Genomic DNA, 24999 nt, shown 5'->3' on the forward strand with positions numbered 1-24999 from the left:
TTTGTGCAATATCCCGTTGTAATTTGTCCCTTGGACTCTATGTCTCCTTCACTTTTTAAGCCTAATAATACATTCCCAAGCTGTGATGCCGAGAATTGAACACAGTACCGCAGCTGTGGCCTAACCAGTGCTTTGTATAGCTGTGGCATCATTTCACCCTCTTATATTGTAATCCTACAGATATAAGTATCACTTTTCAATTAGCTTTTTGATTCATTTCTGTACCTGTCCATGACCATTTAATGATATATGTACAGGGACACAAGTCTATTTGGATATCAACTGTTTCCAGCTTAACATTATAAGGAGTGTATTCTAAATACTCCTATAAAGATCGGTAGTGGATCACGTCACACTTGCTAATATTTAAATCAATTTGCCAGAAAATTACACATTCACTTACTCTATGAATATCTGGTCAAATATCTTGTTTCCATCTCAACTGATTATAATGCCGCCTATCTTTTTTGTCATCCTCAAACTTGGATGTGTGGCTCTCAATCACATCCACTAAGTCGTTAATGAAATCGGTGATTAGTTGAGTTCCCAAAAGTGATCAATCAGAGACACCACTCGTCATAATCTGCCAATTAGTGTACCTGATCATCATCTGCAAACTTTGTCTCCTGCCGTGCCACCAATTTCCTAACCAGGTTAATAATTTGCCTTCAATTACATGCGTTTCAAATTTGGCCCAATGTCCCATATGCGGGACTATTTCAAATGTCTTTGCTTCATGTCTACAAGCAAATAATAATTTGTGAACTGGGACTCATAAACCTCTTTGCTCCTCAACAGTTAATAGCTTCCCATTATTTAGAAAATACTCAGAACTGTATTACTTTGTTCCAAAGTGGCTGGTGTCACACTTGCGTACATTGAACTCGATTTGCCTTTGTTTTGCCGGCTTACTGTGTCTGTCTCTGTCCCTTTGGTTTCCTCCATTTCCCAACTGCACTACAAGCGGACCGTCTAACTTAGTGCGATTTTCAAAATATGATGTACAGTGCTCCATTGCTCCATCCAACTCAGTCATAAATACGGTGAACAGTTGATGATCTAATACAGATATCTGGGGGACGGCACTTGTCACATCTGACTCCGCTGCTAACGAGCGTGTCTTTTGTGGGTGGCTTAATATTTCTGAAGTGATGGTGGTCTGAGGCAGTCAATCCGGATTTGTGGGGGAAATGTGCTGTACAGGTTGTTTTATGGACAAGTAAATTGAATTTGTCGGAGATGCAATGATGCACTGCAGCCAATGAAAGTACTTTTGTGAAGTTGGCTTTGCAAGAGCCCGGATAGCTCAATCGGTAGAGCATCAGACTTTTAATCTGAGGGTCCAGGGTTCAAGTCCCTGTTCGGGCGTTGCTTTTAAATCGCGAGACTCAACTTTACATTCGCACTTTGATCATTTAACAACAGCAGCAAGCCATTTCATGCCTGGAGCCTTTCTGCCATTTAATTAAATCATCGATCGATATCCGTTTGCAATCCTTTGCTCCAGATCCCTTAATACCTTTGGTTAACAAACATCTCTCAATCACAAGTTTAAAATTGACAATTGGCCCAGCAAAAATTGCTGTTTGCGGAAGTGTGTTACAAATTTCTGTCACACAAACTTCTATCCTGAAACGCTTGGATCTAATGTTGAGGCTATGGCCCCTTCTCCCAGAAGGGTCAATTATCAGAAATAGCTTCTCGCTATCTACACTAGCATTTCCTCTTAATATCGTGAATACTTCAATCAAATCACCACTTAAGCTTTAAATTCCAGGAAAAAAAACCGAGTTTGTGCAATATCCCGTTGTAATTTGTCCCTTGGACTCTATGTCTCCTTCACTTTTTAAGCCTAATAATACATTCCCAAGCTGTGATGCCGAGAATTGAACACAGTACCGCAGCTGTGGCCTAATCAGTGCTTTGTATAGCTGTGGCATTTTTTCACCCTCTTATATTGTAATCCTACAGATATAAGTATCACTTTTCAATTAGCTTTTTGATTCATTTCTGTACCTGTCCATGACCATTTAATGATATATGTACAGGGACACAAGTCTATTTGAATATCAACTGTTTCCAGCTTAACATTATAAGGAGTGTATTCTAAATACTCCTATAAAGATCGGTAGTGGATCACGTCACACTTGCTAATATTTAAATAAATTTGACAGAAAATTACACATTCACTTAATCTATGAATATCTGGTCAAATGTCTTGTTTCCATCTCAACTGATTATAATGCCGCCTATCTTTTTTTCATCCTCAAACTTGGATGTGTGGCTCTCAATCACATCCACTAAGTCGTTAATGAAATCGGTGATTAGTTGAGTTCCCAAAAGTGATCAATCAGAGACACCACTCGTCATAATCTGCCAATTAGTGTACCTGATCATCATCTGCAAACTTTGTCTCCTGCCGTGCCACCAATTTCCTAACCAGGTTAATAATTTGCCTTCAATTACATGCGTTTCAAATTTGGCCCAATGTCCCATATGCGGGACTTTTTGAAATGTCTTTGCTTCATGTCTACAAGCAAATAATAATTTGTGAACTGGGACTCATAAACCTCTTTGCTCCTCAACAGTTAATAGCTTCCCATTATTTAGAAAATACTCAGAGCTATATTACTTTGTTCCAAAGTGGCTGGTGTCACACTTGCGTACATTGAACTCGATTTGCCTTTGTTTTGCCGGCTTACAGTGTCTGTCTCTGTCCCTTTGGTTACCTCCATTTCCCAACTGCACTACAAGCGGACCGTCTAACTTAGTGCGATCTTCAAAATATGATGTACAGTGCTCCATTGCTCCATCCAACTCAGTCATAAATACGGTGAACAGTTGATGATCTAATACAGATATCTGGGGGACGGCACTTGTCACATCTGACTCCGCTGCTAACGAGCGTGTCTTTTGTGGGTGGCTTAATATTTCTGAAGTGATGGTGGTCTGAGGCAGTCAATCCGGATTTGTGGGGGAAATGTGCTGTACAGGTTGTATTATGGACAAGTAAATTGAATTTGTCGGAGATGCAATGATGCACTGCAGCCAATGAAAGTACTTTTGTGAAGTTGGCTTTGCAAGAGCCCGGATAGCTCAATCGGTAGAGCATCAGACTTTTAATCTGAGGGTCCAGGGTTCAAGTCCCTGTTCGGACGCTGCTTTTAAATCGCGAGACTCAACTTTACATTCGCACTTTGATGATTTAACAAAGAAAATAACAACAGCAGCAGGCCATTTCATGCCTGGAGCCTTTCTGCCATTTAATTAAATCATCGATCGATATCCGTGTGCAATCCTTTGCTCCAGATCCCTTAATACCTTTGGTTAACAAACATCTCTCAATCACAAGTTTAAAATTGACAATTGGCCCAGCTATAATTGCTGTTTGCGGAAGTGTGTTACAAATTTCTGTCACACAAACTTCTATCCTGAAACGCTTGGATCTAATGTTGAGGCTATGGCCCCTTCTCCCAGATGGGTCAATCATCAGAAATAGCTTCTCGCTATCTGCACCAGCATTTCCTCTTAATATCGTGAATACTTCAATCAAATCACCACTTAAGCTTTAAATTCCAGGAAAAAAAACCGAGTTTGTGCAATATCCCGTTGTAATTTGTCCCTTGGACTCTATGTCTCCTTCACTTTTTAAGCCTAATAATACATTCCCAAGCTGTGATGCCGAGAATTGAACACAGTACCGCAGCTGTGGCCTAACCAGTGCTTTGTATAGCTGTGGCATCATTTCACCCTCTTATATTGTAATCCTACAGATATAAGTATCACTTTTCAATTAGCTTTTTGATTCATTTCTGTACCTGTCCATGACCATTTAATGATATATGTACAGGGACACAAGTCTATTTGGATATCAACTGTTTCCAGCTTAACATTATAAGGAGTGTATTCTAAATACTCCTATAAAGATCGGTAGTGGATCACGTCACACTTGCTAATATTTAAATCAATTTGCCAGAAAATTACACATTCACTTACTCTATGAATATCTGGTCAAATATCTTGTTTCCATCTCAACTGATTATAATGCCGCCTATCTTTTTTGTCATCCTCAAACTTGGATGTGTGGCTCTCAATCACATCCACTAAGTCGTTAATGAAATCGGTGATTAGTTGAGTTCCCAAAAGTGATCAATCAGAGACACCACTCGTCATAATCTGCCAATTAGTGTACCTGATCATCATCTGCAAACTTTGTCTCCTGCCGTGCCACCAATTTCCTAACCAGGTTAATAATTTGCCTTCAATTACATGCGTTTCAAATTTGGCCCAATGTCCCATATGCGGGACTATTTCAAATGTCTTTGCTTCATGTCTACAAGCAAATAATAATTTGTGAACTGGGACTCATAAACCTCTTTGCTCCTCAACAGTTAATAGCTTCCCATTATTTAGAAAATACTCAGAACTGTATTACTTTGTTCCAAAGTGGCTGGTGTCACACTTGCGTACATTGAACTCGATTTGCCTTTGTTTTGCCGGCTTACTGTGTCTGTCTCTGTCCCTTTGGTTTCCTCCATTTCCCAACTGCACTACAAGCGGACCGTCTAACTTAGTGCGATTTTCAAAATATGATGTACAGTGCTCCATTGCTCCATCCAACTCAGTCATAAATACGGTGAACAGTTGATGATCTAATACAGATATCTGGGGGACGGCACTTGTCACATCTGACTCCGCTGCTAACGAGCGTGTCTTTTGTGGGTGGCTTAATATTTCTGAAGTGATGGTGGTCTGAGGCAGTCAATCCGGATTTGTGGGGGAAATGTGCTGTACAGGTTGTTTTATGGACAAGTAAATTGAATTTGTCGGAGATGCAATGATGCACTGCAGCCAATGAAAGTACTTTTGTGAAGTTGGCTTTGCAAGAGCCCGGATAGCTCAATCGGTAGAGCATCAGACTTTTAATCTGAGGGTCCAGGGTTCAAGTCCCTGTTCGGGCGCTGCTTTTAAATCGCGAGACTCAACTTTACATTCGCACTTTGATGATTTAACAAAGAAAATAACAACAGCAGCAGGCCATTTCATGCCTGGAGCCTTTCTGCCATTTAATTAAATCATCGATCGATATCCGTGTGCAATCCTTTGCTCCAGATCCCTTAATACCTTTGGTTAACAAACATCTCTCAATCACAAGTTTAAAATTGACAATTGGCCCAGCTATAATTGCTGTTTGCGGAAGTGTGTTACAAATTTCTGTCACACAAACTTCTATCCTGAAACGCTTGGATCTAATGTTGAGGCTATGGCCCCTTCTCCCAGATGGGTCAATCATCAGAAATAGCTTCTCGCTATCTGCACCAGCATTTCCTCTTAATATCGTGAATACTTCAATCAAATCACCACTTAAGCTTTAAATTCCAGGAAAAAAAACCGAGTTTGTGCAATATCCCGTTGTAATTTGTCCCTTGGACTCTATGTCTCCTTCACTTTTTAAGCCTAATAATACATTCCCAAGCTGTGATGCCGAGAATTGAACACAGTACCGCAGCTGTGGCCTAACCAGTGTTTGAATAGTTGTGGCATCATTTCACCCTCTTATATTGTAATCCTACAGATATAAGTATCACGTTTCAATTAGCTTTTCGATTCATTTCTGTACCTGTCCATGACCATTTAATGATATATGTACAGGGACACAAGTCTATTTGAATATCAACTGTTTCCACCTTAACATTATAAGGAGTGTATTCTAAATACTCCTATAAAGATCGGTAGTGGATCACGTCACACTTGCTAATATTTAAATCAATTTGACAGAAAATTACACATTCGCTTAATCTATGAATATCTGGTCAAATGTCTTGTTTCCATCTCAACTGATTATAATGCCGCCTATCTTTTTTGTCATCCTCAAACTTGGATGTGTGGCTCTCAATCACATCCACTAAGTCGTTAATGAAATCGGTGATTAGTTGAGTTCCCAAAAGTGATCAATCAGAGACACCACTCGTCATAATCTGCCAATTAGTGTACCTGATCATCATCTGCAAACTTTGTCTCCTGCCGTGCCACCAATTTCCTAACCAGGTTAATAATTTGCCTTCAATTACATGCGTTTCAAATTTGGCCCAATGTCCCATATGCGGGACTTTTTCAAATGTCTTTGCTTCATGTCTACAAGCAAATAATAATTTGTGAACTGGGACTCATAAACCTCTTTGCTCCTCAACAGTTAATAGCTTCCCATTATTTAGAATATACTCAGAACTATATTACTTTGTTCCAAAGTGGCTGGTGTCACACTTGCGTACATTGAACTCGATTTGCCTTTGTTTTGCCGGCTTACTGTGTCTGTCTCTGTCCCTCTGGTTACCTCCATTTCCCAACTGCACTACAAGCGGACCGTCTAACTTAGTGCGATCTTCAAAATATGATGTACAGTGCTCCATTGCTCCATCCAACTCAGTCATAAATACGGTGAACAGTTGATGATCTAATACAGATATCTGGGGGACGGCACTTGTCACATCTGACTCCGCTGCTAACGAGCGTGTCTTTTGTGGGTGGCTTAATATTTCTGAAGTGATGGTGGTCTGAGGCAGTCAATCCGGATTTGTGGGGGAAATGTGCTGTACAGGTTGTATTATGGACAAGTAAATTGAATTTGTCGGAGATGCAATGATGCACTGCAGCCAATGAAAGTACTTTTGTGAGATTAGCTTTGCAAGAGCCCGGATAGCTCAATCGGTAGAGCATCAGACTTTTAATCTGAGGGTCCAGGGTTCAAGTCCCTGTTCGGGCGTTGCTTTTAAATCGCGAGACTCAACTTTACATTCGCACTTTGATCATTTAACAAAGAAAATAACAACAGCAGCAGGCCATTTCATGCCTGGAGCCTTTCTGCCTTTTAATTAAATCATCGATCGATAGCCGTTTGCAATCCTTTGCTCCAGATCCCTTAATACCTTTGGTTAACAAACATCTCTCAATCACAAGTTTAAAATTGACAATTGTCCAGCTATAATTGCTGTTTGCGGAAGTGTGTTACAAATTTCTGTCACACAAACTTCTATCCTGAAACGCTTGGATCTAATGTTGAGGCTATGGCCCCTTCTCCCAGATGGGTCAATTATCAGAAATAGCTTCTCGCTATCAACACTAGCATTTCCTCTTAATATCGTGAATACTTCAATCAAATCACCTCTTAAGCTTTAAATTCCAGGAAAAAAAACCGAGTTTGTGCAATATCCCGTTGTAATTTGTCCCTTGGACTCTATGTCTCCTTCACTTTTTAAGCCTAATAATACATTCCCAAGCTGTGATGCCGAGAATTGAACACAGTACCGCAGCTGTGGCCTAACCAGTGCTTTGTATAGCTGTGGCATTTTTTCACCCTCTTATATTGTAATCCTACAGATATAAGTATCACTTTTCAATTAGCTTTTTGATTCATTTCTGTACCTGTCCATGACCATTTAATGATATATGTACAGGGACACAAGTCTATTTGAATATCAACTGTTTCCAGCTTAACATTATAAGGAGTGTACTCTAAATACTCCTATAAAGATCGGTAGTGGATCACGTCACACTTGCTAATATTTAAATCAATTTGACAGAAAATTACACATTCACTTAATCTATGAATATCTGGTCAAATGTCTTGTTTCCATCTCAACTGATTATAATGCCGCCTATCTTTTTTGTCATCCTCAAACTTGGATGTGTGGCTCTCAATCACATCCACTAAGTCGTTAATGAAATCGGTGATTAGTTGAGTTCCCAAAAGTGATCAATCAGAGACACCACTCGTCATAATCTGCCAATTAGTGTACCTGATCATCATCTGCAAACTTTGTCTCCTGCCGTGCCACCAATTTCCTAACCAGGTTAATAATTTGCCTTCAATTACATGCGTTTCAAATTTGGCCCAATGTCCCATATGCGGGACTTTTTGAAATGTCTTTGCTTCATGTCTACAAGCAAATAATAATTTGTGAACTGGGACTCATAAACCTCTTTGCTCCTCAACAGTTAATAGCTTCCCATTATTTAGAAAATACTCAGAACTATATTACTTTGTTCCAAAGTGGCTGGTGTCACACTTGCGTACATTGAACTCGATTTGCCTTTGTTTTGCCGGCTTACTGTGTCTGTCTCTGTCCCTTTGGTTACCTCCATTTCCCAACTGCACTACAAGCGGACCGTCTAACTTAGTGCGATCTTCAAAATATGATGTACAGTGCTCCATTGCTCCATCCAACTCAGTCATAAATACGGTGAACAGTTGATGATCTAATACAGATATCTGGGGGACGGCACTTGTCACATCTGACTCCGCTGCTAACGAGCGTGTCTTTTGTGGGTGGCTTAATATTTCTGAAGTGATGGTGGTCTGAGGCAGTCAATCCGGATTTGTGGGGGAAATGTGCTGTACAGGTTGTATTATGGACAAGTAAATTGAATTTGTCGGAGATGCAATGATGCACTGCAGCCAATGAAAGTACTTTTGTGAGATTGGCTTTGCAAGAGCCCGGATAGCTCAATCGGTAGAGCATCAGACTTTTAATCTGAGGGTCCAGGGTTCAAGTCCCTGTTCGGGCGCTGCTTTTAAATCGCGAGACTCAACTTTACATTCGCACTTTGATGATTTAACAAAGAAAATAACAACAGCAGCAGGCCATTTCATGCCTGGAGCCTTTCTGCCATTTAATTAAATCATCGATCGATATCCGTGTGCAATCCTTTGCTCCAGATCCCTTAATACCTTTGGTTAACAAACATCTCTCAATCACAAGTTTAAAATTGACAATTGTCCAGCTATAATTGCTGTTTGCGGAAGTGTGTTACAAATTTCTGTCACACAAACTTCTATCCTGAAACGCTTGGATCTAATGTTGAGGCTATGGCCCCTTCTCCCAGATGGGTCAATTATCAGAAATAGCTTCTCGCTATCAACACTAGCATTTCCTCTTAATATCGTGAATACTTCAATCAAATCACCTCTTAAGCTTTAAATTCCAGGAAAAAAAACCGAGTTTGTGCAATATCCCGTTGTAATTTGTCCCTTGGACTCTATGTCTCCTTCACTTTTTAAGCCTAATAATACATTCCCAAGCTGTGATGCCGAGAATTGAACACAGTACCGCAGCTGTGGCCTAACCAGTGCTTTGTATAGCTGTGGCATCATTTCACCCTCTTATATTGTAATCCTACAGATATAAGTATCACTTTTCAATTAGCTTTTTGATTCATTTCTGTACCTGTCCATGACCATTTAATGATATATGTACAGGGACACAAGTCTATTTGGATATCAACTGTTTCCAGCTTAACATTATAAGGAGTGTATTCTAAATACTCCTATAAAGATCGGTAGTGGATCACGTCACACTTGCTAATATTTAAATCAATTTGCCAGAAAATTACACATTCACTTAATCTATGAATATCTGGTCAAATATCTTGTTTCCATCTCAACTGATTATAATGCCGCCTATCTTTTTTGTCATCCTCAAACTTGGATGTGTGGCTCTCAATCACATCCACTAAGTCGTTAATGAAATCGGTGATTAGTTGAGTTCCCAAAAGTGATCAATCAGAGACACCACTCGTCATAATCTGCCAATTAGTGTACCTGATCATCATCTGCAAACTTTGTCTCCTGCCGTGCCACCAATTTCCTAACCAGGTTAATAATTTGCCTTCAATTACATGCGTTTCAAATTTGGCCCAATGTCCCATATGCGGGACTATTTCAAATGTCTTTGCTTCATGTCTACAAGCAAATAATAATTTGTGAACTGGGACTCATAAACCTCTTTGCTCCTCAACAGTTAATAGCTTCCCATTATTTAGAAAATACTCAGAACTGTATTACTTTGTTCCAAAGTGGCTGGTGTCACACTTGCGTACATTGAACTCGATTTGCCTTTGTTTTGCCGGCTTACTGTGTCTGTCTCTGTCCCTTTGGTTTCCTCCATTTCCCAACTGCACTACAAGCGGACCGTCTAACTTAGTGCGATTTTCAAAATATGATGTACAGTGCTCCATTGCTCCATCCAACTCAGTCATAAATACGGTGAACAGTTGATGATCTAATACAGATATCTGGGGGACGGCACTTGTCACATCTGACTCCGCTGCTAACGAGCGTGTCTTTTGTGGGTGGCTTAATATTTCTGAAGTGATGGTGGTCTGAGGCAGTCAATCCGGATTTGTGGGGGAAATGTGCTGTACAGGTTGTTTTATGGACAAGTAAATTGAATTTGTCGGAGATGCAATGATGCACTGCAGCCAATGAAAGTACTTTTGTGAAGTTGGCTTTGCAAGAGCCCGGATAGCTCAATCGGTAGAGCATCAGACTTTTAATCTGAGGGTCCAGGGTTCAAGTCCCTGTTCGGGCGCTGCTTTTAAATCGCGAGACTCAACTTTACATTCGCACTTTGATGATTTAACAAAGAAAATAACAACAGCAGCAGGCCATTTCATGCCTGGAGCCTTTCTGCCATTTAATTAAATCATCGATCGATATCCGTGTGCAATCCTTTGCTCCAGATCCCTTAATACCTTTGGTTAACAAACATCTCTCAATCACAAGTTTAAAATTGACAATTGGCCCAGCTATAATTGCTGTTTGCGGAAGTGTGTTACAAATTTCTGTCACACAAACTTCTATCCTGAAACGCTTGGATCTAATGTTGAGGCTATGGCCCCTTCTCCCAGATGGGTCAATCATCAGAAATAGCTTCTCGCTATCTGCACCAGCATTTCCTCTTAATATCGTGAATACTTCAATCAAATCACCACTTAAGCTTTAAATTCCAGGAAAAAAAACCGAGTTTGTGCAATATCCCGTTGTAATTTGTCCCTTGGACTCTATGTCTCCTTCACTTTTTAAGCCTAATAATACATTCCCAAGCTGTGATGCCGAGAATTGAACACAGTACCGCAGCTGTGGCCTAACCAGTGTTTGAATAGTTGTGGCATCATTTCACCCTCTTATATTGTAATCCTACAGATATAAGTATCACGTTTCAATTAGCTTTTCGATTCATTTCTGTACCTGTCCATGACCATTTAATGATATATGTACAGGGACACAAGTCTATTTGAATATCAACTGTTTCCACCTTAACATTATAAGGAGTGTATTCTAAATACTCCTATAAAGATCGGTAGTGGATCACGTCACACTTGCTAATATTTAAATCAATTTGACAGAAAATTACACATTCGCTTAATCTATGAATATCTGGTCAAATGTCTTGTTTCCATCTCAACTGATTATAATGCCGCCTATCTTTTTTGTCATCCTCAAACTTGGATGTGTGGCTCTCAATCACATCCACTAAGTCGTTAATGAAATCGGTGATTAGTTGAGTTCCCAAAAGTGATCAATCAGAGACACCACTCGTCATAATCTGCCAATTAGTGTACCTGATCATCATCTGCAAACTTTGTCTCCTGCCGTGCCACCAATTTCCTAACCAGGTTAATAATTTGCCTTCAATTACATGCGTTTCAAATTTGGCCCAATGTCCCATATGCGGGACTTTTTCAAATGTCTTTGCTTCATGTCTACAAGCAAATAATAATTTGTGAACTGGGACTCATAAACCTCTTTGCTCCTCAACAGTTAATAGCTTCCCATTATTTAGAATATACTCAGAACTATATTACTTTGTTCCAAAGTGGCTGGTGTCACACTTGCGTACATTGAACTCGATTTGCCTTTGTTTTGCCGGCTTACTGTGTCTGTCTCTGTCCCTCTGGTTACCTCCATTTCCCAACTGCACTACAAGCGGACCGTCTAACTTAGTGCGATCTTCAAAATATGATGTACAGTGCTCCATTGCTCCATCCAACTCAGTCATAAATACGGTGAACAGTTGATGATCTAATACAGATATCTGGGGGACGGCACTTGTCACATCTGACTCCGCTGCTAACGAGCGTGTCTTTTGTGGGTGGCTTAATATTTCTGAAGTGATGGTGGTCTGAGGCAGTCAATCCGGATTTGTGGGGGAAATGTGCTGTACAGGTTGTATTATGGACAAGTAAATTGAATTTGTCGGAGATGCAATGATGCACTGCAGCCAATGAAAGTACTTTTGTGAGATTAGCTTTGCAAGAGCCCGGATAGCTCAATCGGTAGAGCATCAGACTTTTAATCTGAGGGTCCAGGGTTCAAGTCCCTGTTCGGGCGTTGCTTTTAAATCGCGAGACTCAACTTTACATTCGCACTTTGATCATTTAACAAAGAAAATAACAACAGCAGCAGGCCATTTCATGCCTGGAGCCTTTCTGCCTTTTAATTAAATCATCGATCGATAGCCGTTTGCAATCCTTTGCTCCAGATCCCTTAATACCTTTGGTTAACAAACATCTCTCAATCACAAGTTTAAAATTGACAATTGTCCAGCTATAATTGCTGTTTGCGGAAGTGTGTTACAAATTTCTGTCACACAAACTTCTATCCTGAAACGCTTGGATCTAATGTTGAGGCTATGGCCCCTTCTCCCAGATGGGTCAATTATCAGAAATAGCTTCTCGCTATCAACACTAGCATTTCCTCTTAATATCGTGAATACTTCAATCAAATCACCTCTTAAGCTTTAAATTCCAGGAAAAAAAACCGAGTTTGTGCAATATCCCGTTGTAATTTGTCCCTTGGACTCTATGTCTCCTTCACTTTTTAAGCCTAATAATACATTCCCAAGCTGTGATGCCGAGAATTGAACACAGTACCGCAGCTGTGGCCTAACCAGTGCTTTGTATAGCTGTGGCATCATTTCACCCTCTTATATTGTAATCCTACAGATATAAGTATCACTTTTCAATTAGCTTTTTGATTCATTTCTGTACCTGTCCATGACCATTTAATGATATATGTACAGGGACACAAGTCTATTTGAATATCAACTGTTTCCAGCTTAACATTATAAGGAGTGTACTCTAAATACTCCTATAAAGATCGGTAGTGGATCACGTCACACTTGCTAATATTTAAATCAATTTGACAGAAAATTACACATTCACTTAATCTATGAATATCTGGTCAAATGTCTTGTTTCCATCTCAACTGATTATAATGCCGCCTATCTTTTTTGTCATCCTCAAACTTGGATGTGTGGCTCTCAATCACATCCACTAAGTCGTTAATGAAATCGGTGATTAGTTGAGTTCCCAAAAGTGATCAATCAGAGACACCACTCGTCATAATCTGCCAATTAGTGTACCTGATCATCATCTGCAAACTTTGTCTCCTGCCGTGCCACCAATTTCCTAACCAGGTTAATAATTTGCCTTCAATTACATGCGTTTCAAATTTGGCCCAATGTCCCATATGCGGGACTTTTTGAAATGTCTTTGCTTCATGTCTACAAGCAAATAATAATTTGTGAACTGGGACTCATAAACCTCTTTGCTCCTCAACAGTTAATAGCTTCCCATTATTTAGAAAATACTCAGAACTATATTACTTTGTTCCAAAGTGGCTGGTGTCACACTTGCGTACATTGAACTCGATTTGCCTTTGTTTTGCCGGCTTACTGTGTCTGTCTCTGTCCCTTTGGTTACCTCCATTTCCCAACTGCACTACAAGCGGACCGTCTAACTTAGTGCGATCTTCAAAATATGATGTACAGTGCTCCATTGCTCCATCCAACTCAGTCATAAATACGGTGAACAGTTGATGATCTAATACAGATATCTGGGGGACGGCACTTGTCACATCTGACTCCGCTGCTAACGAGCGTGTCTTTTGTGGGTGGCTTAATATTTCTGAAGTGATGGTGGTCTGAGGCAGTCAATCCGGATTTGTGGGGGAAATGTGCTGTACAGGTTGTATTATGGACAAGTAAATTGAATTTGTCGGAGATGCAATGATGCACTGCAGCCAATGAAAGTACTTTTGTGAGATTGGCTTTGCAAGAGCCCGGATAGCTCAATCGGTAGAGCATCAGACTTTTAATCTGAGGGTCCAGGGTTCAAGTCCCTGTTCGGGCGCTGCTTTTAAATCGCGAGACTCAACTTTACATTCGCACTTTGATGATTTAACAAAGAAAATAACAACAGCAGCAGGCCATTTCATGCCTGGAGCCTTTCTGCCATTTAATTAAATCATCGATCGATATCCGTGTGCAATCCTTTGCTCCAGATCCCTTAATACCTTTGGTTAACAAACATCTCTCAATCACAAGTTTAAAATTGACAATTGGCCCAGCTATAATTGCTGTTTGCGGAAGTGTGTTACAAATTTCTGTCACACAAACTTCTATCCTGAAACGCTTGGATCTAATGTTGAGGCTATGGCCCCTTCTCCCAGATGGGTCAATCATCAGAAATAGCTTCTCGCTATCTGCACCAGCATTTCCTCTTAATATCGTGAATACTTCAATCAAATCACCACTTAAGCTTTAAATTCCAGGAAAAAAAACCGAGTTTGTGCAATATCCCGTTGTAATTTGTCCCTTGGACTCTATGTCTCCTTCACTTTTTAAGCCTAATAATACATTCCCAAGCTGTGATGCCGAGAATTGAACACAGTACCGCAGCTGTGGCCTAACCAGTGCTTTGTATAGCTGTGGCATCATTTCACCCTCTTATATTGTAATCCTACAGATATAAGTATCACTTTTCAATTAGCTTTTTGATTCATTTCTGTACCTGTCCATGACCATTTAATGATATATGTACAGGGACACAAGTCTATTTGGATATCAACTGTTTCCAGCTTAACATTATAAGGAGTGTATTCTAAATACTCCTATAAAGATCGGTAGTGGATCACGTCACACTTGCTAATATTTAAATCAATTTGCCAGAAAATTACACATTCACTTAATCTATGAATATCTGGTCAAATATCTTGTTTCCATCTCAACTGATTATAATGCCGCCTATCTTTTTTGTCATCCTCAAACTTGGATGTGTGGCTCTCAATCACATCCACTAAGTCGTTAATGAAATCGGTGATTAGTTGAGTTCCCAAAAGTGATCAATCAGAGACACCACTCGTCATAATCTGCCAATTAGTGTACCTGATCATCATCTGCAAACTTTGTCTCCTGCCGTGCCACCAATTTCCTAACCAGGTTAATAATTTGCCTTCAATTACATGCGTTTCAAATTTGGCCCAATGTCCCATATGCGGGACTATTTCAAATGTCTTTGCTTCATGTCTACAAGCAAATAATAATTTGTGAACTGGGACTCATAAACCTCTTTGCTCCTCAACAGTTAATAGCTTCCCATTATTTAGAAAATACTCAGAACTGTATTACTTTGTTCCAAAGTGGCTGGTGTCACACTTGCGTACATTGAACTCGATTTGCCTTTGTTTTGCCGGCTTACTGTGTCTGTCTCTGTCCCTTTGGTTACCTCCATTTCCCAACTGCACTACAAGCGGACCGTCTAACTTAGTGCGATCTTCAAAATATGATGTACAGTGCTGCATTGCTCCATCCAACTCAGTCATAAATACGGTGAACAGTTGATGATCTAATACAGATATCTGGGGGACGGCACTTGTCACATCTGACTCCGCTGCTAACGAGCGTGTCTTTTGTGGGTGGCTTAATATTTCTGAAGTGATGGTGGTCTGAGGCAGTCAATCCGGATTTGTGGGGGAAATGTGCTGTACAGGTTGTATTATGGACAAGTAAATTGAATTTGTCGGAGATGCAATGATGCACTGCAGCCAATGAAAGTACTTTTGTGAAGTTGGCTTTGCAAGAGCCCGGATAGCTCAATCGGTAGAGCATCAGACTTTTAATCTGAGGGTCCAGGGTTCAAGTCCCTGTTCGGGCGCTGCTTTTAAATCGCGAGACTCAACTTTACATTCGCACTTTGATGATTTAACAAAGAAAATAACAACAGCAGCAGGCCATTTCATGCCTGGAGCTTTTCTGCCATTTAATTAAATCATCGATCGATATCCATGTGCAATCCTTTGCTCCAGATCCCTTAATACCTTTGGTTAACAAACATCTCTCAATCACAAGTTTAAAATTGACAATTGGCCCAGCTATAATTGCTGTTTGCGGAAGTGTGTTACAAATTTCTGTCACACAAACTTCTATCCTGAAACGCTTGGATCTAATGTTGAGGCTATGGCCCCTTCTCCCAGATGGGTCAATCATCAGAAATAGCTTCTCGCTATCTGCACCAGCATTTCCTCTTAATATCGTGAATACTTCAATCAAATCACCACTTAAGCTTTAAATTCCAGGAAAAAAAACCGAGTTTGTGCAATATCCCGTTGTAATTTGTCCCTTGGACTCTATGTCTCCTTCACTTTTTAAGCCTAATAATACATTCCCAAGCTGTGATGCCGAGAATTGAACACAGTACCGCAGCTGTGGCCTAACCAGTGCTTTGTATAGCTGTGGCATCATTTCACCCTCTTATATTGTAATCCTACAGATATAAGTATCACTTTTCAATTAGCTTTTTGATTCATTTCTGTACCTGTCCATGACCATTTAATGATATATGTACAGGGACACAAGTCTATTTGGATATCAACTGTTTCCAGCTTAACATTATAAGGAGTGTATTCTAAATACTCCTATAAAGATCGGTAGTGGATCACGTCACACTTGCTAATATTTAAATCAATTTGCCAGAAAATTACACATTCACTTAATCTATGAATATCTGGTCAAATATCTTGTTTCCATCTCAACTGATTATAATGCCGCCTATCTTTTTTGTCATCCTCAAACTTGGATGTGTGGCTCTCAATCACATCCACTAAGTCGTTAATGAAATCGGTGATTAGTTGAGTTCCCAAAAGTGATCAATCAGAGACACCACTCGTCATAATCTGCCAATTAGTGTAACTGATCATCATCTGCAAACTTTGTCTCCTGCCGTGCCACCAATTTCCTAACCAGGTTAATAATTTGCCTTCAATTACATGCGTTTCAAATTTGGCCCAATGTCCCATATGCGGGACTATTTCAAATGTCTTTGCTTCATGTCTACAAGCAAATAATAATTTGTGAACTGGGACTCATAAACCTCTTTGCTCCTCAACAGTTAATAGCTTCCCATTATTTAGAAAATACTCAGAACTGTATTACTTTGTTCCAAAGTGGCTGGTGTCACACTTGCGTACATTGAACTCGATTTGCCTTTGTTTTGCCGGCTTACTGTGTCTGTCTCTGTCCCTTTGGTTACCTCCATTTCCCAACTGCACTACAAGCGGACCGTCTAACTTAGTGCGATCTTCAAAATATGATGTACAGTGCTCCATTGCTCCATCCAACTCAGTCATAAATACGGTGAACAGTTGATGATCTAATACAGATATCTGGGGGACGGCACTTGTCACATCTGACTCCGCTGCTAACGAGCGTGTCTTTTGTGGGTGGCTTAATATTTCTGAAGTGATGGTGGTCTGAGGCAGTCAATCCGGATTTGTGGGGGAAATGTGCTGTACAGGTTGTATTATGGACAAGTAAATTGAATTTGTCGGAGATGCAATGATGCACTGCAGCCAATGAAAGTACTTTTGTGAAGTTGGCTTTGCAAGAGCCCGGATAGCTCAATCGGTAGAGCATCAGACTTTTAATCTGAGGGTCCAGGGTTCAAGTCCCTGTTCGGGCGCTGCTTTTAAATCGCGAGACTCAACTTTACATTCGCACTTTGATGATTTAACAAAGAAAATAACAACAGCAGCAGGCCATTTCATTCCTGGAGCCTTTCTGCCATTTAATTAAATCATCGATCGATATCCGTGTGCAATCCTTTGCTCCAGATCCCTTAATACCTTTGGTTAACAAACATCTCTCAATCACAAGTTTAAAATTGACAATTGGCCCAGCTATAATTGCTGTTTGCGGAAGTGTGTTACAAATTTCTGTCACACAAACTTCTATCCTGAAACGCTTGGATCTAATGTTGAGGCTATGGCCCCTTCTCCCAGATGGGTCAATCATCAGAAATAGCTTCTCGCTATCTGCACCAGCATTTCCTCTTAATATCGTGAATACTTCAATCAAATCACCACTTAAGCTTTAAATTCCAGGAAAAAAAACCGAGTTTGTGCAATATCCCGTTGTAATTTGTCCCTTGGACTCTATGTCTCCTTCACTTTTTAAGCCTAATAATACATTCCCAAGCTGTGATGCCGAGAATTGAACACAGTACCGCAGCTGTGGCCTAACCAGTGCTTTGTATAGCTGTGGCATCATTTCACCCTCTTATATTGTAATCCTACAGATATAAGTATCACTTTTCAATTAACTTTTTGATTCATTTCTGTACCTGTCCATGACCATTTAATGATATATGTACAGGGACACAAGTCTATTTGGATATCAACTGTTTCCAGCTTAACATTATAAGGAGTGTATTCTAAATACTCCTATAAAGATCGGTAGTGGATCACGTCACACTTGCTAATATTTAAATCAATTTGCCAGAAAATTACACATTCACTTAATCTATGAATATCTGGTCAAATATCTTGTTTCCATCTCAACTGATTATAATGCCGCCTATCTTTTTTGTCATCCTCAAACTTGGATGTGTGGCTCTCAATCACATCCACTAAGTCGTTAATGAAATCGGTGATTAGTTGAGTTCCCAAAAGTGATCAATCAGAGACACCACTCGTCATAATCTGCCAATTAGTGTACCTGATCATCATCTGCAAACTTTGTCTCCTGCCGTGCCACCAATTTCCTAACCAGGTTAATAATTTGCCTTCAATTACATGCGTTTCAAATTTGGCCCAATGTCCCATATGCGGGACTATTTCAAATGTCTTTGCTTCATGTCTACAAGCAAATAATAATTTGTGAACTGGGACTCATAAACCTCTTTGCTCCTCAACAGTTAATAGCTTCCCATTATTTAGAAAATACTCAGAACTGTATTACTTTGTTCCAAAGTGGCTGGTGTCACACTTGCGTACATTGAACTCGATTTGCCTTTGTTTTGCCGGCTTACTGTGTCTGTCTCTGTCCCTTTGGTTACCTCCATTTCCCAACTGCACTACAAGCGGACCGTCTAACTTAGTGCGATCTTCAAAATATGATGTACAGTGCTGCATTGCTCCATCCAACTCAGTCATAAATACGGTGAACAGTTGATGATCTAATACAGATATCTGGGGGACGGCACTTGTCACATCTGACTCCGCTGCTAACGAGCGTGTCTTTTGTGGGTGGCTTAATATTTCTGAAGTGATGGTGGTCTGAGGCAGTCAATCCGGATTTGTGGGGGAAATGTGCTGTACAGGTTGTATTATGGACAAGTAAATTGAATTTGTCGGAGATGCAATGATGCACTGCAGCCAATGAAAGTACTTTTGTGAAGTTGGCTTTGCAAGAGCCCGGATAGCTCAATCGGTAGAGCATCAGACTTTTAATCTGAGGGTCCAGGGTTCAAGTCCCTGTTCGGGCGCTGCTTTTAAATCGCGAGACTCAACTTTACATTCGCACTTTGATGATTTAACAAAGAAAATAACAACAGCAGCAGGCCATTTCATGCCTGGAGCCTTTCTGCCATTTAATTAAATCATCGATCGATATCCATGTGCAATCCTTTGCTCCAGATCCCTAAATACCTTTGATTAACAAACATCTCTCAATCACAAGTTTAAAATTGACAATTGGCCCAGCTATAATTGCTGTTTGCGGAAGTGTGTTACAAATTTCTGTCACACAAACTTCTATCCTGAAACGCTTGGATCTAATGTTGAGGCTATGGCCCCTTCTCCCAGATGGGTCAATCATCAGAAATAGCTTCTCGCTATCTGCACCAGCATTTCCTCTTAATATCGTGAATACTTCAATCAAATCACCACTTAAGCTTTAAATTCCAGGAAAAAAAACCGAGTTTGTGCAATATCCCGTTGTAATTTGTCCCTTGGACTCTATGTCTCCTTCACTTTTTAAGCCTAATAATACATTCCCAAGCTGTGATGCCGAGAATTGAACACAGTACCGCAGCTGTGGCCTAACCAGTGCTTTGTATAGCTGTGGCATCATTTCACCCTCTTATATTGTAATCCTACAGATATAAGTATCACTTTTCAATTAGCTTTTTGATTCATTTCTGTACCTGTCCATGACCATTTAATGATATATGTACAGGGACACAAGTCTATTTGGATATCAACTGTTTCCAGCTTAACATTATAAGGAGTGTATTCTAAATACTCCTATAAAGATCGGTAGTGGATCACGTCACACTTGCTAATATTTAAATCAATTTGCCAGAAAATTACACATTCACTTAATCTATGAATATCTGGTCAAATATCTTGTTTCCATCTCAACTGATTATAATGCCGCCTATCTTTTTTGTCATCCTCAAACTTGGATGTGTGGCTCTCAATCACATCCACTAAGTCGTTAATGAAATCGGTGATTAGTTGAGTTCCCAAAAGTGATCAATCAGAGACACCACTCGTCATAATCTGCCAATTAGTGTAACTGATCATCATCTGCAAACTTTGTCTCCTGCCGTGCCACCAATTTCCTAACCAGGTTAATAATTTGCCTTCAATTACATGCGTTTCAAATTTGGCCCAATGTCCCATATGCGGGACTATTTCAAATGTCTTTGCTTCATGTCTACAAGCAAATAATAATTTGTGAACTGGGACTCATAAACCTCTTTGCTCCTCAACAGTTAATAGCTTCCCATTATTTAGAAAATACTCAGAACTGTATTACTTTGTTCCAAAGTGGCTGGTGTCACACTTGCGTACATTGAACTCGATTTGCCTTTGTTTTGCCGGCTTACTGTGTCTGTCTCTGTCCCTTTGGTTACCTCCATTTCCCAACTGCACTACAAGCGGACCGTCTAACTTAGTGCGATCTTCAAAATATGATGTACAGTGCTCCATTGCTCCATCCAACTCAGTCATAAATACGGTGAACAGTTGATGATCTAATACAGATATCTGGGGGACGGCACTTGTCACATCTGACTCCGCTGCTAACGAGCGTGTCTTTTGTGGGTGGCTTAATATTTCTGAAGTGATGGTGGTCTGAGGCAGTCAATCCGGATTTGTGGGGGAAATGTGCTGTACAGGTTGTATTATGGACAAGTAAATTGAATTTGTCGGAGATGCAATGATGCACTGCAGCCAATGAAAGTACTTTTGTGAAGTTGGCTTTGCAAGAGCCCGGATAGCTCAATCGGTAGAGCATCAGACTTTTAATCTGAGGGTCCAGGGTTCAAGTCCCTGTTCGGGCGCTGCTTTTAAATCGCGAGACTCAACTTTACATTCGCACTTTGATGATTTAACAAAGAAAATAACAACAGCAGCAGGCCATTTCATTCCTGGAGCCTTTCTGCCATTTAATTAAATCATCGATCGATATCCGTGTGCAATCCTTTGCTCCAGATCCCTTAATACCTTTGGTTAACAAACATCTCTCAATCACAAGTTTAAAATTGACAATTGGCCCAGCTATAATTGCTGTTTGCGGAAGTGTGTTACAAATTTCTGTCACACAAACTTCTATCCTGAAACGCTTGGATCTAATGTTGAGGCTATGGCCCCTTCTCCCAGATGGGTCAATCATCAGAAATAGCTTCTCGCTATCTGCACCAGCATTTCCTCTTAATATCGTGAATACTTCAATCAAATCACCACTTAAGCTTTAAATTCCAGGAAAAAAAACCGAGTTTGTGCAATATCCCGTTGTAATTTGTCCCTTGGACTCTATGTCTCCTTCACTTTTTAAGCCTAATAATACATTCCCAAGCTGTGATGCCGAGAATTGAACACAGTACCGCAGCTGTGGCCTAACCAGTGCTTTGTATAGCTGTGGCATCATTTCACCCTCTTATATTGTAATCCTACAGATATAAGTATCACTTTTCAATTAACTTTTTGATTCATTTCTGTACCTGTCCATGACCATTTAATGATATATGTACAGGGACACAAGTCTATTTGGATATCAACTGTTTCCAGCTTAACATTATAAGGAGTGTATTCTAAATACTCCTATAAAGATCGGTAGTGGATCACGTCACACTTGCTAATATTTAAATCAATTTGCCAGAAAATTACACATTCACTTAATCTATGAATATCTGGTCAAATATCTTGTTTCCATCTCAACTGATTATAATGCCGCCTATCTTTTTTGTCATCCTCAAACTTGGATGTGTGGCTCTCAATCACATCCACTAAGTCGTTAATGAAATCGGTGATTAGTTGAGTTCCCAAAAGTGATCAATCAGAGACACCACTCGTCATAATCTGCCAATTAGTGTACCTGATCATCATCTGCAAACTTTGTCTCCTGCCGTGCCACCAATTTCCTAACCAGGTTAATAATTTGCCTTCAATTACATGCGTTTCAAATTTGGCCCAATGTCCCATATGCGGGACTATTTCAAATGTCTTTGCTTCATGTCTACAAGCAAATAATAATTTGTGAACTGGGACTCATAAACCTCTTTGCTCCTCAACAGTTAATAGCTTCCCATTATTTAGAAAATACTCAGAACTGTATTACTTTGTTCCAAAGTGGCTGGTGTCACACTTGCGTACATTGAACTCGATTTGCCTTTGTTTTGCCGGCTTACTGTGTCTGTCTCTGTCCCTTTGGTTACCTCCATTTCCCAACTGCAATACAAGCGGACCGTCTAACTTAGTGCGATCTTCAAAATATGATGTACAGTGCTCCAGTGCTCCATCAAACTCAGTCATAAATACGGTGAACAGTTGATGATCTAATACAGATATCTGGGGGACGGCACTTGTCACATCTGACTCCGCTGCTAACGAGCGTGTCTTTTGTGGGTGGCTTAATATTTCTGAAGTGATGGTGGTCTGAGGCAGTCAATCCGGATTTGTGGGGGAAATGTGCTGTACAGGTTGTATTATGGACAAGTAAATTGAATTTGTCGGAGATGCAATGATGCACTGCAGCCAATGAAAGTACTTTTGTGAAGTTGGCTTTGCAAGAGCCCGGATAGCTCAATCGGTAGAGCATCAGACTTTTAATCTGAGGTTCCAGAGTTCAAGTCCCTGTTCGGGCGCTGCTTTTAAATCGCGAGACTCAACTTTACATTCGCACTTTGATGATTTAACAAAGAAAATAACAACAGCAGCAGGCCATTTCATGCCTGGAGCCTTTCTGCCATTTAATTAAATCATCGATCGATATCCATGTGCAATCCTTTGCTCCAGATCCCTTAATACCTTTGGTTAACAAACATCTCTCAATCACAAGTTTAAAATTGACAATTGGCCCAGCTATAATTGCTGTTTGCGGAAGTGTGTTACAAATTTCTGTCACACAAACTTCTATCCTGAAACGCTTGGATCTAATGTTGAGGCTATGGCCCCTTCTCCCAGATGGGTCAATCATCAGAAATAGCTTCTCGCTATCTGCACCAGCATTTCCTCTTAATATCGTGAATACTTCAATCAAATCACCACTTAAGCTTTAAATTCCAGGAAAAAAAACCGAGTTTGTGCAATATCCCGTTGTAATTTGTCCCTTGGACTCTATGTCTCCTTCACTTTTTAAGCCTAAAAATACATTCCCAAGCTGTGATGCCGAGAATTGAACACAGTACCGCAGCTGTGGCCTAACCAGTGCTTTGTATAGCTGTGGCATCATTTCACCCTCTTATATTGTAATCCTACAGATATAAGTATCACTTTTCAATTAGCTTTTTGATTCATTTCTGTACCTGTCCATGACCATTTAATGATATATGTACAGGGACACAAGTCTATTTGGATATCAACTGTTTCCAGCTTAACATTATAAGGAGTGTATTCTAAATACTCCTATAAAGATCGGTAGTGGATCACGTCACACTTGCTAATATTTAAATCAATTTGCCAGAAAATTACACATTCACTTAATCTATGAATATCTGGTCAAATATCTTGTTTCCATCTCAACTGATTATAATGCCGCCTATCTTTTTTGTCATCCTCAAACTTGGATGTGTGGCTCTCAATCACATCCACTAAGTCGTTAATGAAATCGGTGATTAGTTGAGTTCCCAAAAGTGATCAATCAGAGACACCACTCGTCATAATCTGCCAATTAGTGTAACTGATCATCATCTGCAAACTTTGTCTCCTGCCGTGCCACCAATTTCCTAACCAGGTTAATAATTTGCCTTCAATTACATGCGTTTCAAATTTGGCCCAATGTCCCATATGCGGGACTATTTCAAATGTCTTTGCTTCATGTCTACAAGCAAATAATAATTTGTGAACTGGGACTCATAAACCTCTTTGCTCCTCAACAGTTAATAGCTTCCCATTATTTAGAAAATACTCAGAACTGTATTACTTTGTTCCAAAGTGGCTGGTGTCACACTTGCGTACATTGAACTCGATTTGCCTTTGTTTTGCCGGCTTACTGTGTCTGTCTCTGTCCCTTTGGTTACCTCCATTTCCCAACTGCACTACAAGCGGACCGTCTAACTTAGTGCGATCTTCAAAATATGATGTACAGTGCTCCATTGCTCCATCCAACTCAGTCATAAATACGGTGAACAGTTGATGATCTAATACAGATATCTGGGGGACGGCACTTGTCACATCTGACTCCGCTGCTAACGAGCGTGTCTTTTGTGGGTGGCTTAATATTTCTGAAGTGATGGTGGTCTGAGGCAGTCAATCCGGATTTGTGGGGGAAATGTGCTGTACAGGTTGTATTATGGACAAGTAAATTGAATTTGTCGGAGATGCAATGATGCACTGCAGCCAATGAAAGTACTTTTGTGAGATTAGCTTTGCAAGAGCCCGGATAGCTCAATCGGTAGAGCATCAGACTTTTAATCTGAGGGTCCAGGGTTCAAGTCCCTGTTCGGGCGCTGCTTTTAAATCGCGAGACTCAACTTTACATTCGCACTTTGATGATTTAACAAAGAAAATAACAACAGCAGCAGGCCATTTCATTCCTGGAGCCTTTCTGCCATTTAATTAAATCATCGATCGATATCCGTGTGCAATCCTTTGCTCCAGATCCCTTAATACCTTTGGTTAACAAACATCTCTCAATCACAAGTTTAAAATTGACAATT

At 40.1% G+C, this 24999-nt stretch overlaps 14 non-coding genes across 14 annotated transcripts; all 14 read left to right on the forward strand.

The window, feature by feature from the left end:
* Positions 1 to 1295: 1295 nt before the first annotated feature.
* On the forward strand, positions 1296 to 1368 carry trnak-uuu (transfer RNA lysine (anticodon UUU)). The gene has a single exon. It is a non-coding gene; the product is annotated as a tRNA-Lys (tRNA).
* A 1717-nt stretch (positions 1369 to 3085) lies between these two features.
* On the forward strand, positions 3086 to 3158 carry trnak-uuu (transfer RNA lysine (anticodon UUU)). The gene has a single exon. It is a non-coding gene; the product is annotated as a tRNA-Lys (tRNA).
* A 1730-nt stretch (positions 3159 to 4888) lies between these two features.
* On the forward strand, positions 4889 to 4961 carry trnak-uuu (transfer RNA lysine (anticodon UUU)). The gene has a single exon. It is a non-coding gene; the product is annotated as a tRNA-Lys (tRNA).
* Positions 4962 to 6690: 1729 nt separating this feature from the next.
* trnak-uuu (transfer RNA lysine (anticodon UUU)) lies at positions 6691 to 6763 on the forward strand. Its single transcript has one exon. It is a non-coding gene; the product is annotated as a tRNA-Lys (tRNA).
* Positions 6764 to 8492: 1729 nt separating this feature from the next.
* Positions 8493 to 8565, forward strand: trnak-uuu (transfer RNA lysine (anticodon UUU)). Its single transcript has one exon. It is a non-coding gene; the product is annotated as a tRNA-Lys (tRNA).
* A 1729-nt stretch (positions 8566 to 10294) lies between these two features.
* On the forward strand, positions 10295 to 10367 carry trnak-uuu (transfer RNA lysine (anticodon UUU)). The gene has a single exon. It is a non-coding gene; the product is annotated as a tRNA-Lys (tRNA).
* Positions 10368 to 12096: 1729 nt separating this feature from the next.
* Positions 12097 to 12169, forward strand: trnak-uuu (transfer RNA lysine (anticodon UUU)). The gene has a single exon. It is a non-coding gene; the product is annotated as a tRNA-Lys (tRNA).
* Positions 12170 to 13898: 1729 nt separating this feature from the next.
* On the forward strand, positions 13899 to 13971 carry trnak-uuu (transfer RNA lysine (anticodon UUU)). Its single transcript has one exon. It is a non-coding gene; the product is annotated as a tRNA-Lys (tRNA).
* Positions 13972 to 15701: 1730 nt separating this feature from the next.
* On the forward strand, positions 15702 to 15774 carry trnak-uuu (transfer RNA lysine (anticodon UUU)). The gene has a single exon. It is a non-coding gene; the product is annotated as a tRNA-Lys (tRNA).
* Positions 15775 to 17504: 1730 nt separating this feature from the next.
* On the forward strand, positions 17505 to 17577 carry trnak-uuu (transfer RNA lysine (anticodon UUU)). Its single transcript has one exon. It is a non-coding gene; the product is annotated as a tRNA-Lys (tRNA).
* Positions 17578 to 19307: 1730 nt separating this feature from the next.
* Positions 19308 to 19380, forward strand: trnak-uuu (transfer RNA lysine (anticodon UUU)). The gene has a single exon. It is a non-coding gene; the product is annotated as a tRNA-Lys (tRNA).
* A 1730-nt stretch (positions 19381 to 21110) lies between these two features.
* trnak-uuu (transfer RNA lysine (anticodon UUU)) lies at positions 21111 to 21183 on the forward strand. The gene has a single exon. It is a non-coding gene; the product is annotated as a tRNA-Lys (tRNA).
* Positions 21184 to 22913: 1730 nt separating this feature from the next.
* trnak-uuu (transfer RNA lysine (anticodon UUU)) lies at positions 22914 to 22986 on the forward strand. The gene has a single exon. It is a non-coding gene; the product is annotated as a tRNA-Lys (tRNA).
* A 1730-nt stretch (positions 22987 to 24716) lies between these two features.
* trnak-uuu (transfer RNA lysine (anticodon UUU)) lies at positions 24717 to 24789 on the forward strand. The gene has a single exon. It is a non-coding gene; the product is annotated as a tRNA-Lys (tRNA).
* The last annotated feature ends 210 nt before the right edge of the window (positions 24790 to 24999 follow it).

The sequence above is a fragment of the Somniosus microcephalus genome, unplaced genomic scaffold (assembly GCF_052327205.1).
Source record: "Somniosus microcephalus isolate GS21.2 unplaced genomic scaffold, FLI_Smic_1.0 unresolved_chr5, whole genome shotgun sequence".
Classification (NCBI taxonomy): domain Eukaryota; kingdom Metazoa; phylum Chordata; class Chondrichthyes; order Squaliformes; family Somniosidae; genus Somniosus; species Somniosus microcephalus.